The sequence below is a fragment of the Puma concolor genome, chromosome A1 (genome assembly GCF_028749965.1).
Source record: "Puma concolor isolate L17-30 chromosome A1, mPumCon1.1.hap2, whole genome shotgun sequence".
NCBI lineage: Eukaryota > Metazoa > Chordata > Mammalia > Carnivora > Felidae > Puma > Puma concolor.
This window is the reverse complement of record NC_141667.1, coordinates 126,617,314-126,629,983: the sequence shown is the minus strand read 5'-3', so window position 1 is coordinate 126,629,983 and position 12,670 is coordinate 126,617,314. Positions and strand designations below refer to the sequence as shown.

The 12,670-nt window shown below is 39.3% G+C and overlaps 1 protein-coding gene and 1 pseudogene across 12 annotated transcripts in view; one reads left to right on the top strand and one right to left on the bottom strand.

Moving 5' to 3' along the window:
• Positions 1-12,670, bottom strand: part of KLHL3 (kelch like family member 3) — a 279,397-nt gene that overhangs the window by 171,207 nt on the left and 95,520 nt on the right. The gene's annotated exons all lie outside the window — the stretch shown is intronic.
• LOC112860665 (neuropeptide Y receptor type 6-like) lies at positions 7,891-9,468 on the top strand (annotated as a pseudogene).

Below are 12,670 nucleotides of genomic sequence, written 5' to 3'. Positions count from 1 at the left end.
CCCCAAGTGTCCACTGACTGATGAATAGATGAAGAGGATGAGGTACATATATACAATGGGCTATTACTCAGCCCTAAAAAAGAATGAAATCTTGCCTTTTACAACAACATAGATGGAGCAAGAGAGTATAAGAACACTAAGTAAAATAAGTCCATCAGAGAGACAAATACCATATGATTCGGTCATATGTGAAATTTAAGAAAACAAATGTGCAAAGGGGGGAAAAAGAGAGAGAGAGAGAGAAATCAAGAAACAGACTCTTAATTATAGAGAACAAATTGATGGTTGCTAAGGAGAGGGGAGTAAGGGAATGGGCGAAATAGGTGATAGGGATTAAGGAGTGCATTCGTCATGATGAGCACCACATGATGTATGGAACTGTTGAATCACTGTATTATACACCTGAAATTAATATAACACTATGTGAACTAACAAGAATTAAAAACTTAAAAATAAAAATAAATTAAATTAAATCTGGGGCTCTATCACTGAATGTTTGAGTTACAAAATAATTCAAAATGTCTCTAGTCTATCCATTATGGCATGCCAGAAATATCTTCAACCATGCTTAATATTCTAAAATCTATTTTCTCAGTGGCTCCCGGATGGCTCAGTCAGTTAAGCATCAGACTTCAGCTCAGGTCATGATCTCATGGTCCATGAGTTCGAGCTCAGCATCAGGTTCTGTGCTGACAGCTCAGAGCCTGGAGCCTGCTTCGGATTCTGTGTCTCCCTCTCTCTCTGCCCCTCCCCCGTTCATGTTCTGTCTCTCTCTGTCTCAAAAATAAATAAACATTTAAAAAAATTTTTTTAATCTATTTTCTCAAAGCCTTCAAACACTCTCACTCTAAGGAAATAATTTATTCTAAATCTCACTTTTCAGTCTTTTGTAACAATGAGGAATAGCCTTCTTCCATCAATAACTTTTCTTTTTTAAAATTTTTTTTTTTTTAACGTTTTATTTATTTTTGAGACAGGGAGAGACAGAGCATGAACAGGGGAGGGTCAGAGAGAGGGAGACACAGAATCCGAAACAGGCTCCAGGCTCTGAGCCGTCAGCACAGAGCCCGACGCGGGGCTCAAACTCACGGACTGTGAGATCATGACCTGAGCCGAAGTCGGCCGCTTAACCGACTGAGCCACCCAGGCACCCCCATCAATAACTTTTCAAATAGAGAAGAGGGCTTTTTTTTTTTCCACTTTAGATATAGATGATTTAATTCATTGGCTTTTTTTTTTAATATGAAATTTATTGTCAAATTGGTTTCCATACAACACCCAGTGCTCATCCCAAAAGGTGCCCCCCTCAATACCCATCACCCACCTTCCCCTCCCTCACACCCCCCCCCCCATCAACCATCAACCCTCAGTTTGTTCTCAGTTTTTAAGAGTCTTTTATGCTTTGGCTCCCTAAGAGGGCTTTTTAAAAATTTTTATTTCAGCAGCTTATGTGCTGTCAGTTTCAAAGTGGTTTATGAAAATCCTACAGCCTGCATGGTTCAGTCTGTTCAGCTTCTGACTCGATTTCAGCTCAGGCCATGATCTCATGGTTCATGAGTTCAAACCTCACTTTGGGCTCTGCACTGACACAGCAGAACCTGCTTCGGATTCTCTCTTTCCCTCTCTCTCTGTTCTTCCCCTGTGCACACATACACACATGGCATGCTCTCTTTTTTTCTCTCAAAATAAACATTTTTTAAAAATATTTAAATCAAATTTCTGATTTTGGCAAAGCTAGTTTTTTTTAAGTATCAATATATATATGTCAGAAAATGCCACAGCTTTTCAAGACACACTCTTGTTACCTCTACAAGAGGACTAAAAGTGATATTTTGAATACATCTTTTGAACAACTCCATCTAATGTCACTGCTGCTGCTGAGATTTCTGACTCCTCCCTTCTGACTCTTTAGTGGCCTTCATATCCTACTGGATTCCAGGCTTGATCCTCTGTGCAAAGATTTTAACTCTAAGAGCAGCTTCTGAAATGAAGCTTTTCATACTTTGGTGGATAAATAAGCCAAGAAGGGAGAGGGGGGTGTCTGACTTGAAGAGGTGGGTCACATGGCATCTTTTGACAAAGAAGTAAACTTAGAAAAACAATCATGGAAATGAAGGAAAATGTGTACAATATGAAAAGAACAGCAAAAGAGCTAGAAATTTCTAACAGGTAAGAAACTGGGAAGCAAACCTCTAAAATGCTAAAGAAAAATCTTGCAAATGTCTTTTTGCAAATGTTCTTTTCGTGTTAAAATAATCCAATTTTAAAATGTGAAGATCATTAAAAATTAGAACTGTCATGCTTTCAGGCCTAATTATACCAGATGTCTTCTTGCTTATGTGATCTTAAAAACAACCCCGTGGCTTTAGAATGCACCACTGTAAGAAAATTATCAAAAGAAATCACCAAATGCTAGTATTGGCACAATATGGTTTCGATTACTTTTGCTTCTGTTTGTAAATAAACTTTAAAACCTGATATATATACTTTTATTGGCAGAGTTTAGCTCTCTTTTCTCGATACATTTAATATATTGTTATTTTAAAGAATTAAAAACCTCAACACCCCTATAATGACAAACTCAGCCATTAACCTTCACAGAAAATTAAAACCATTTCAGACAATCTGTGTTGGCTTGATTTTAAAAGTAACTATTAGGCACTGGGAAATTAAATGTATACATTTTCCACTAACACTTCATATGATCTCAGGCAATTGTCAAACTCAAGGAAAAACAGCTAAACCATTTCCAGCAGAGAAAATAAAAATATATATAATAGAAGAATGGATAAGTCAAATGTTACCCCCAATCTTAAAAGACAGCAAACATTTCTCCAACAGCCATGAAATTTTATTTTTTTGGAATGGGTGAATAGTTGAATAGAAGTCTGCATGATATAAAATAACCAGGCCAATTACACTTTTTAAAAAGTCTGGAAAGAGTTAGCATTTGTTTCTTGATGTTTCTTGTGGTTAATATACTACTTTGTTCTTTAGGGAGAGGTCTAAGATGCATCTTTACACAGCCTCTAGTTCTATTTGTTTTCATGGAACACAAATGATTAATTTGATTGATTTTCTTTTAAATGAAATGACCAGTAAACCAAAAAATATTGCTTTGGGTATGGTTTAGAAAGTAAAAATCTTCCTCTGAGCTTTGCTACTTACTATGCAACCACGTGCAAGTCACTGAGTCTCAGTTGCCACGATTTTTTTTTAATGTTTATTTTTGAGACAGTGCAAGTGGGGGAAGGGCAGAAAGAGAGAGAGACCGAGAGAGAGAGAGAGAGAGAGAGAGAGAGAGAGAGAGAGAGAGAAAATATGAAGCAGGTTCCAGGCCCGGAGCTGTGAGAACAGAACCCAATGAGGGGCTCGAACCCATGAACCGCCAGAGAGATCATGACCTGAGCCAGTCAGATGCTTAACTGACTGAGCCACTCAGTTGCCCCTCAACTGCGATGATTTTAAATCAGAATTAAAGTATCATTCCTATCTAGAGTACAGAACTCCTATAGAGATCAAGTAAGATAGCCCACTTTGTCAACACTTAAATTCTTGAATAAATTAATGAATGGGGTAGTACTTTAAAATCATCAAGCCCTAAACAAGTGTGAGACATTATTTACATCAATATAGCTGCAGAATCTGTATTCCTAGAGGTTTAAGGAAAAGGAGAAAGAGTTCTATTGGTGGGGAGGGGATGCTTGCAGTGTGGCCCTGACCTATCCCGGACCTTCACATAAACACTTTGACTAAGGCCACAGACTCCCTGAAGATACATTAAGGAAAATGTTTTAATGTAAAAGAAACAGAAAATGTTCTACTCATTTGCTTTTAAAATTAACAACAAGAAAAATAAAAATCTATTCAAGAAATAAAACAGGAGGCAGCAGAAAACAGTGGAAAGAGCATGGAAATCTGAGAGCCAGAAGATGGGTTCTGGTCCCTGTTTTACCAGTAATTAACTGCAAAGGTGCAACATGGGTCAAATGAGAGGGGTATATTAGAACGCCTGTAGAGTCTCTTTCCGGCCAAGACACCAACAGCACCAAATGAAATATAACAGATAACCTAAACTATGCTTTAACTTTTCTGTGTTATGGACCAGTAAAGGAAAGGGGAAACAGAGAAGACAATGCAGTAGGGAGAAAGAGGAAAACAATGAAATATAAGGAGAAAAGGGGTGCGCATGCACACGCGTGCGCACGCACACACACACACAAATTCTACCCTCAAACCCCCACCAAAAAAAGAGTTGTATGAACAGAGAAAGACACACTAATAAAACATAAAAATAAAAAACCATTTAAATACAGAAATAAATGTGCAGAGACTGTGGAGAATAACCATTAAACAAAAAAAACTATCCAAAATGTGTAACGTTGTACTTTTGCATTAAAAGGCATACAGGGAGCCAGTTCAAGGCATATGCTTCATGAGTTAAGTACAGTTATGTTGGAGGTTGAAGATTACCTACCTCTGCTATATCTTACTCATATTTTTGGGCAATGTGTGACTTGGTAATTTCAGACCTCACATCTCCAGGTCATTTCCAACTAAACAAGCCAAAGATGAACTTCCCTAAAATAGAAATGTATCTCAAGAATTTTTTTATGAATCAGAGCTTAGCATTATTTTGCTTCCAGATATGTAGGAGTTAAATACTTCAACCTAAGAGTTACCAATTATGTAAAGTACAAACCCCACATGGCCATTTAACATTCACACTGAGGATTTTCCTGTTAATCTTCTCTGTCTATTGTAGAGAGCACTGGATAATGTAATTCCAGCACTCCCCTTTGAATTCCTCCCACATGAGGCCCATCTAACCTTCTGGCTTTTTTGAGCTTCAAGCCTCTACAGGAATTTATAGACTGGGGAGTTGATTTGTACTTTGCTACTAGTCAACACAGAGGAGAGTAGAGGGGTCTGTACAAAGCTTCAGACCAGCTGTTGCAAGGTGGTGAGTAATCCCCATTCACTCAGCCCAGACAACCCAGATCAACTAGAACATAGGAAACAGAAGGGTTCCCTATGTACATTCCCTTCTCTGTCACCAATATGCTAGAACTCTAAAAAATTGTGTACATTTTCACATTTGTAGAGGAAACTATTATTCAGACCTATCTCTGAAGGAGTCATAGGAAGCTGTTCTTTCTTGTAGACAGTAAGAACTGGGAAGAAAACAAGCACAAGATTTTGCTGGTTTTGTGTGGCTTTAGCTAAGCTCTTAGACCTTTCTACAGTTTGATTTCTGTCTCTGAAATGGAAATATAACAATATGACCTCTTTCCAGCAAACGTGTTATTGGAGAAATAAATAGTGCAGCAGAAAGAAAAGCACTTATAGCTTTCTGGAGGATGGGGGTTAGATCAATTCAGTGTGAAACATTCAACAAGTATAATAGTGATAACAATAACGAGCATATGAATTTGCACAGTGTTTAACAGTTTATAGGACATTTTAAATATATGATCTCATTGGCCCTTAAACCAAGGTGTGTGAAATAGGGAGGCCATTTTTTAAGTTTCATCTAGCAGATAAAGAAATTGAAGCCCAGAGGAGGAGAGTGACACGCTCAAGATCAAAGAGATGGTTAGCAGTAGAACGTGCCTCCTGATAGAAAGTCTGGTGATCACTCTAGCATACCTACCTATATATGAAGTTATTGCCTTCTTTTTCATTCCTTTCCTCCTCCAAGTAAAGCTTGCTTAGTAGGAAGTCTCTTAATCAAAATGTTCTATCTCTCATTTATGGTTCTAATTCACTGTCACAAAGAACTTAAATCTGCTTTGACATTCCTCGTTAGCCAATATCTGTGAACTCTAGGTCTGCTGAATGCCTGAATCAGCTAACCCCTAAACCATTTTAAATACCACTATTTATAATTTTTGCTATCTCTACTCATTACCACATCACATCTGAGCCACAAATCATTAGTTCCTTGGGTCTTGCTTTACAAACTATATTATCTTTATCAACAGTTTGTATTCATCTGTGGTATTTTTATGGTGTTCCTTATTGTACTATCTACTGTTGAAACCATTACAGATATAACAAGTATTCTTAAGGTTGTTTCTTTCCAATAAGAATCTGTCAAGGCTTTGAACTCAGAGAGGATGTGAGAGCAGGCCAGGGTAATTTCAAACAGCAAACAAACATCTGTTCTCTTTTATTCCTATTGCTCAGCTTCCTTTATCAATGTTATTTATGTTTTTTCCTCAAATTCCTAAAGAATAAATCAAGATGAGGGGTATTTTTTTCCCTTTGCCCTCCTTCAATGTGTCCTGTTTGAGCTAGAAATCTCAGCCCTTAAAAAGGTGGGGAGTACATCATGCTTGTTGTATATTCTGGTCTGAATAATTCCACAGAATACAACCACCCTAAGCCATGCTGAACCACTGAATCAGGGCCCCGCTTTCCTCTCGAAGTCAGAAGAAGGGATCCAGAGGAAGGGATAACTGGACAAATGCTTTCTAAATAAAGTAACTCTATGGAGGAGCTCACTAGGCAATGGATACCTTGCCAGAATCTGAACATCATACCCAGGAACTGCCTGTGCAGAGCATGGCTTCAGCCCCAGAGAATGTAAGTAGTACAAAAAGGAGACAGCATATGCTATTCCATAGCAGGCATGATCTATGATTCTAGCCTCCAGACTAAAGGGCAGTGGACTAACTCTGGGCAGTGGAGCTGACAAATTTTATTCAGTACACACATACTGAACACTATTATATGTTGAGGCTGAGAGATAAATTCAGTTGATCTCATTCAATCCTCACAACAACTCACACTGTTTATTCCCATTTTACAGATAAGAAAACTCAGCATGAAGGGTAACTAATTGTGTCAAAGTCATATGGACACCAAATGGTGATGCTACAATTGAAATTCAACCCAAACATGGTACTGTGACCTCCATAACACATGCACGAACACACACACACACACACACACACACACACACACACACACACACACACAACACAGGAGTACCAGGAATGGAAACACATTTGGGCTCCCTTACCTAGTTAATAAAATGCTATCTATCTTACATAGCTAATAGAATGCTATCACAGTTTCTTCCTTATTAGCTCTAAAGACTATATTGATGGGTGGGGCAACTGGGTGGCTTAGTCAGTTAAGCATCTAACTCTTGATCTCAGCTCAGGTAACAATGGCACATTTCGTGAGTTCATGGCCCATGTCAGCCTACATACTGTCACTATGGAGCCTGCTTGGGATTTTCTCTCTGTCGCTCTGTCCCTCCCCTGCTTGCATGTTCATTCTCCCCCCCCCCCCCCCCACTCTCTCTCTCTCTCAGAATAAATAAACTTAAATTAAAAAAAAAAAAATACTAGGGGCACCTGGGCGGCTCAGTCGGTTGGGCATCCGACTTCAGCTCAGGTCATGATCTCATGGTTTGTGGGTTCAAGCCCCACATTGGGCTCTGTGCTGACAGCTCAGAGCCTGGAGCCTGCTTCAGATTCTGTGTTTCTTTTTCTCTCTGCCCCTCCCCCACTTGTGCTCTGTCTCTCTCTGCCTCTCAAAAATAAATAAATGTAAAAAAAGAAATTAAAAAACAATACTATACTGATGGAACAAATCAAGCACCCTGAGATGAGAAAAAGGGCAAGGACTGAGAGGCCAGACCCATCTCTCTATGTCCTCTCAGGTTGTTAAGAACTTGCACTAATATTCTGGGTTCTGTTTCATTTTTTAGATCTAAGGAGGATATTCAAGTCATTGGTGCATTTTCATGGAGCACATGTAAAGATCAAGGAAGATTAAACCCTACTAATTACTCACTGGAAGCCTGAGAGCCAAGTACTTCCCAAGAAATCATGGTCAAAATAAGCTAACAAAATGTCTTCTTACAACCCTAACATAATGGAACTTTTTCTAAACTATCCAGCATCTAATAAAACCAATGCAGAAAGCAACAACTCTGCATTTTTTCTACTTTGAGGCCTCTCGGCTTCCTTCTCTAGCCTTGCTCCTATTCCTCAGAGCCTATACTGTTGTCTTAATAGTGGGCCTTTTTGGAAACTTTTCTCTCATCACTATCATCGTTAAGAAGCAGAGAAAAGCTCAAAACGTCATCAGTATACTGACTGCCAATCTGTCCTTCTCTGGCATCTTGGTATGTGTCATGTGCATCCCCTTTACTGCCATGTACACTCTGATGGACTACTGGATATTTGGGGATGCCATGTGCAAGCTCAGCTCTTATGTGCAGGGTATCTCCAACTCTGTGTCCATATTCTCACAGGTGTTAATTACTGTTGAAAGGTAACAGCTGATTGTAAACCCCTATGACTAGAAACCCAGTGTATCTCATGTCTACTGGGATATCACAGTGATTTGGCTGTTTTCTCTTCTTCCTGTGCTATCACCTCCCAGATCAGCCTTTTAAGAGCCTCTCTCCCCAATGACCTCTACATCCATGGTGCAGCCTGTATAGAGAACTGGCCCTCCAAAATAAACCAGCTCTTCTTCACCACTTTAATGTTTATGGTCCAGTATCACATCCCTCTGAGCTTCATCCTCATCTACTACTTGAAGATTGTTACTTGCCTCCACAGGAGAAATGAGAAGGAAGACAGGAAAGAGGGAAAGCGATAGCTCAATGAAAACAAAAGAATCAACACGATACTGATCTCCACTGAGGTGACCTTTAGGGCCTGCTGGTTGCCCTTGAACATCTTCAATGTTATTTTTGACTGGTATCACGAGGTGCTGATGAGCTGTCACCAGGACCTAGTATTTGCAGTCTGTCTGCCACTTGATTGCTATGGTTTCCACATGCATAAATCCTCTATTTTCTGGATTTCTCAACAAAGCTTTCCAGAAGGATCTGGGAGTGCTTATTCACCACTGCTGGTGCTTTGCACCTCGGGAAAGATATGAAAATACTGCCATCTCCACTATGCACATCAATGAATCCAAGGCATCATTAAGATTGGCTCTTGCATCAACAGGTATATAAAAATTATTAACAATGCTAAAGATGTTCTTGAATGAAAGATGGAGAGATAATGGCATAAAGATGCATAAAAAGAAGCTAGAACCAAAAGAGAGACACAGAGAGAGAGAGAGAGAGAGCAAGAGAGAGCAACTTGACACTACCGAGTTTTGCTTTAGGCCAGACCTGTGCGTGCCATATATCTGCCCAAAACACACACACACACGCCATCCCTTTTTTCTGAGGAGAACAATGCTAAGTAACTCAAACTAGCTGTTATCATTTAGGGCAAAGAATTACAATGAGAAAGCAACTGAGGCAAGCAGCACTGCTGGCCAGGGAACAAGTTTCCAGAAGCTGTTACTCAATGGCATGCCCACAAAAGGTATTACTAATTATAAGCCTAGTAAAAGCACTGCTGTACCTCTCAGTGTTCAAGACATTTCACTTTCATATTTGGGAACTCTAACTTTCAACCATGTAACCATTCAATTAATTAGCCAAGTCAGAAAGCCCCCATCATAACCTATTAATTAGTCAACAAAGTAAGTTTGATTGCAAGTTGAATGACAGTGAAACTAAGTATTGTAATTATTTCCCATGCCTGAATCAGATTCTCTAGTTTATGCTAACAGTACATTTTCTTCACTAACAACGCTATTAAGCACCATTAGAACAGACCACAAACTCGTCAGCACTCCAGTTATGCTAGACATCACCCTAACTAACTTATCAATAGCTAATGTATATAGAACTTTAATTATCAAATGGCTTTTTATCCCTAATTATTTATGTATGTTAAATAGGAGTTATGATGCATCTATTACTGGGTTTAAGGGACTTCATCAGTAGCACTTTTACAATTAGCTCCAGATTTTTTTAAACTTCTCATAAATCTCATGACTTAAACTTTAGAGGCACCTGGGTGGCTCAGTTGGTTAAACTTCTGACTTCAGTTCAGGTCATGATCTCCCGGTTTGAGAGTTTAGCCCCACATCGAACTCTGTGCTGACAGCTCAGAGCCTGGAGCCTGCTTCAGATTCTGTGTCTCCCTCTCTCTGTGCCTCCCCGCCCCCTCTCAAAAGTAAATAAACATTAAAAAAAATTTTTTTTTAATTTTTTTTTTCAACGTTTATTTATTTTTGGGACAGAGAGAGACAGAGCATGAACGGGGGAGGGGCAGAGAGAGAGGGGGATACAGAATTGGAAACAGGCTCCAGGCTCTGAGCCATCAGCCCAGAGCCCGACGCAGGGCTCGAACTCATGGACCGCGAGATCGTGACCTGGCTGAAGTCGGACGCTTAACCGACTGCGCCACCCAGGCGCCCCTAAAAAAAATTTTTTTTAAATATCCCTTATCCCCACAGTATCACATAGGACAATCAGCTAGACTGTTTTCTTTTCTTTCTTTCTTTTTAATGTTTATTTCTAAAAATAAATTTTTTTTAATGTTTATTTATTTTTGAGAGAGAGAGGGCATGAGAAGTGGAAGGGCAGAAAGAGAGGGAGACACAGAATCCGAAGCAGGCTCCAGGCTCTGAGGTGTCAGCACAGAGACCGACGTGATGCGCGAACCCACAAACCACGAGGTCATGACCTGAGCTGAAGTCGGACACTTAACCAACTGAGTCACCCAGGCGCCCCATTTTAATGTTTATTTTTGAGAAAGAGAACGCACGCAGGGGAGGGGCAGAGAGAGAGGAAGACAAAAGAGCCAGAGCACTCTGGTGCTCTGACACCAGAAAGCCGGACATACGGCTTGAACCTGTGAACCATGAGACCATGACCTGGGCTGAGGTTTGACACTTAACCGACTGAGCCACCCAACTGCCCCTAGACTGTTTTCAAAATAATAATAATAATAATAATAATAATAATAATAATAATAATAAGCTACTACCATTCAATAGCTATTAGCTCAGGGATTTCTACTGAATCATGGCCAGCTTTATCTCTTCCTTGGATAAATCACCCGTATACTATTACATTTGAGCTGCAGCTTATTGGTCTGTCAAAAATGTAACTGTACCTTCTTTCTTTTGAATAAGAGGTAATGTATCTTTGATTATCTGTGGTTTTTCCACTGTGGTTTTTTTTTTCTTTCACATCAGCCTTCATGATTTCCCTCCTGAAACATTTCTTCCTTCTCTCTACCTCTCCTTCTACCTCCTTCCTTCTCCCTATCTCTTCCCTTCAGCATTTCTACTCTATCACTGGAAAAAATGAACAACAAAAGCACTGCAGGGCACCCAAATGAAATAAAATGTAAGTCTCACAGTATTAGTTGCAAATAAAAACTATTATCTAAACACCAATTTCAAATGGTGCAGCTTAGAATTTTAAAGGTACAAGACGGTAGCCCCTCAGCCCAGGAAACAGTCAATTCTCCCTAGATAACCTTTTTCTGTCTCTTCTGACAGACAGTGTCAGTCTTATAATTAAGATGTAATATGATGTTTTACCTGCTGGGTAAAGTCAGTTTCCATTACTAAAATGATTCTAACCAAGACACTAAAAGGTTTTTATCAACTTCTTACATGACCCCCACCCCTCATCCACACACATGCACCTCTAACCTTGACCTCCACCCTGATCATTCAAAAGATATTTCCAATCTATGATTAAATATTATGGTGTTATTTCTGGCTCCAGGCTAAGAGCTAGTTCCTCCTATAAACTGTTTTGTCTTTCTTCTAAACCTGTCTTAAGCTTTAATGAAATGAAAGTCACTAATGTGTAACTATCAACAGTAGTCTTTCTTCTGGTTATTTTTACCTCAAAAAAGTAGTGAAATAAATTTTTTAATGCATGCTTTCACCCTTAAGGGGCTTATATTCTGACAGGTAGGAGAGCAAAGGTCTAGAAGCAGCTACTTAAAAAGTATGATGGACGGGAAATGCAAATCAAAACCACATTAAGATATCACTACATACCTAACAAAATGGCTAGGATCAAAAAGGCAAGAAATATCAAGTGTTGTCAAGGATCTAGAGAAATAGGAAGCCTCATGCAGTGTCGGTGGAAATGCAACTTGGCGTAGATACTGTGTAAAACAGTACAGAAATTCCTACAAAAATTAAAAAGAGAATTACCATATGACCCAGTAATTCCACTACTGGGTATTTACCCAAAGAAAACAAAAACACTAATTCAAAAATATGTGCACCCCTATGTTACTGTCATTTAACCAAGCATTATTGGCAATAGCCAAGATATGGGAGCAACCCAAGTGTCTGTCTATAGATGAATGAATAAAGATGTAATATAAATAGGGGGTGCCTGGCTGACTCAGTCAGTAGAGCACATGACTCTTGATCCCAGGGTCATGAGTTCGAGCCCCACATTGGGCATGGAGCCTACTTGAAATAAAATTTTTTTTTAAAAGATGGGGTATAAATGTACAATGGAATATTTTTTAATTGTAATTTTTTTTATGTGAGAGAGAGAGAGCGAGAACATGTGTGAGCTATAGAGAGGGGCAGAGGGAGAGTGATAGAATCTTAAGCAGACTCAGCATGGAGCCAGATGCAGGGCTCAATCCCACGACCCTGTGATTATGATCTAAGCTGAAATCAAGAGTAGAACGCTCAGTCAACTGCACCATCCAGACACCCCTGTACAATGGATTATTATTCAGCCATAAAAAAGAATGACATCTTGCCATTTGCAATATGAATAGACCTAGAAGTTCTGTATAATGCTAAG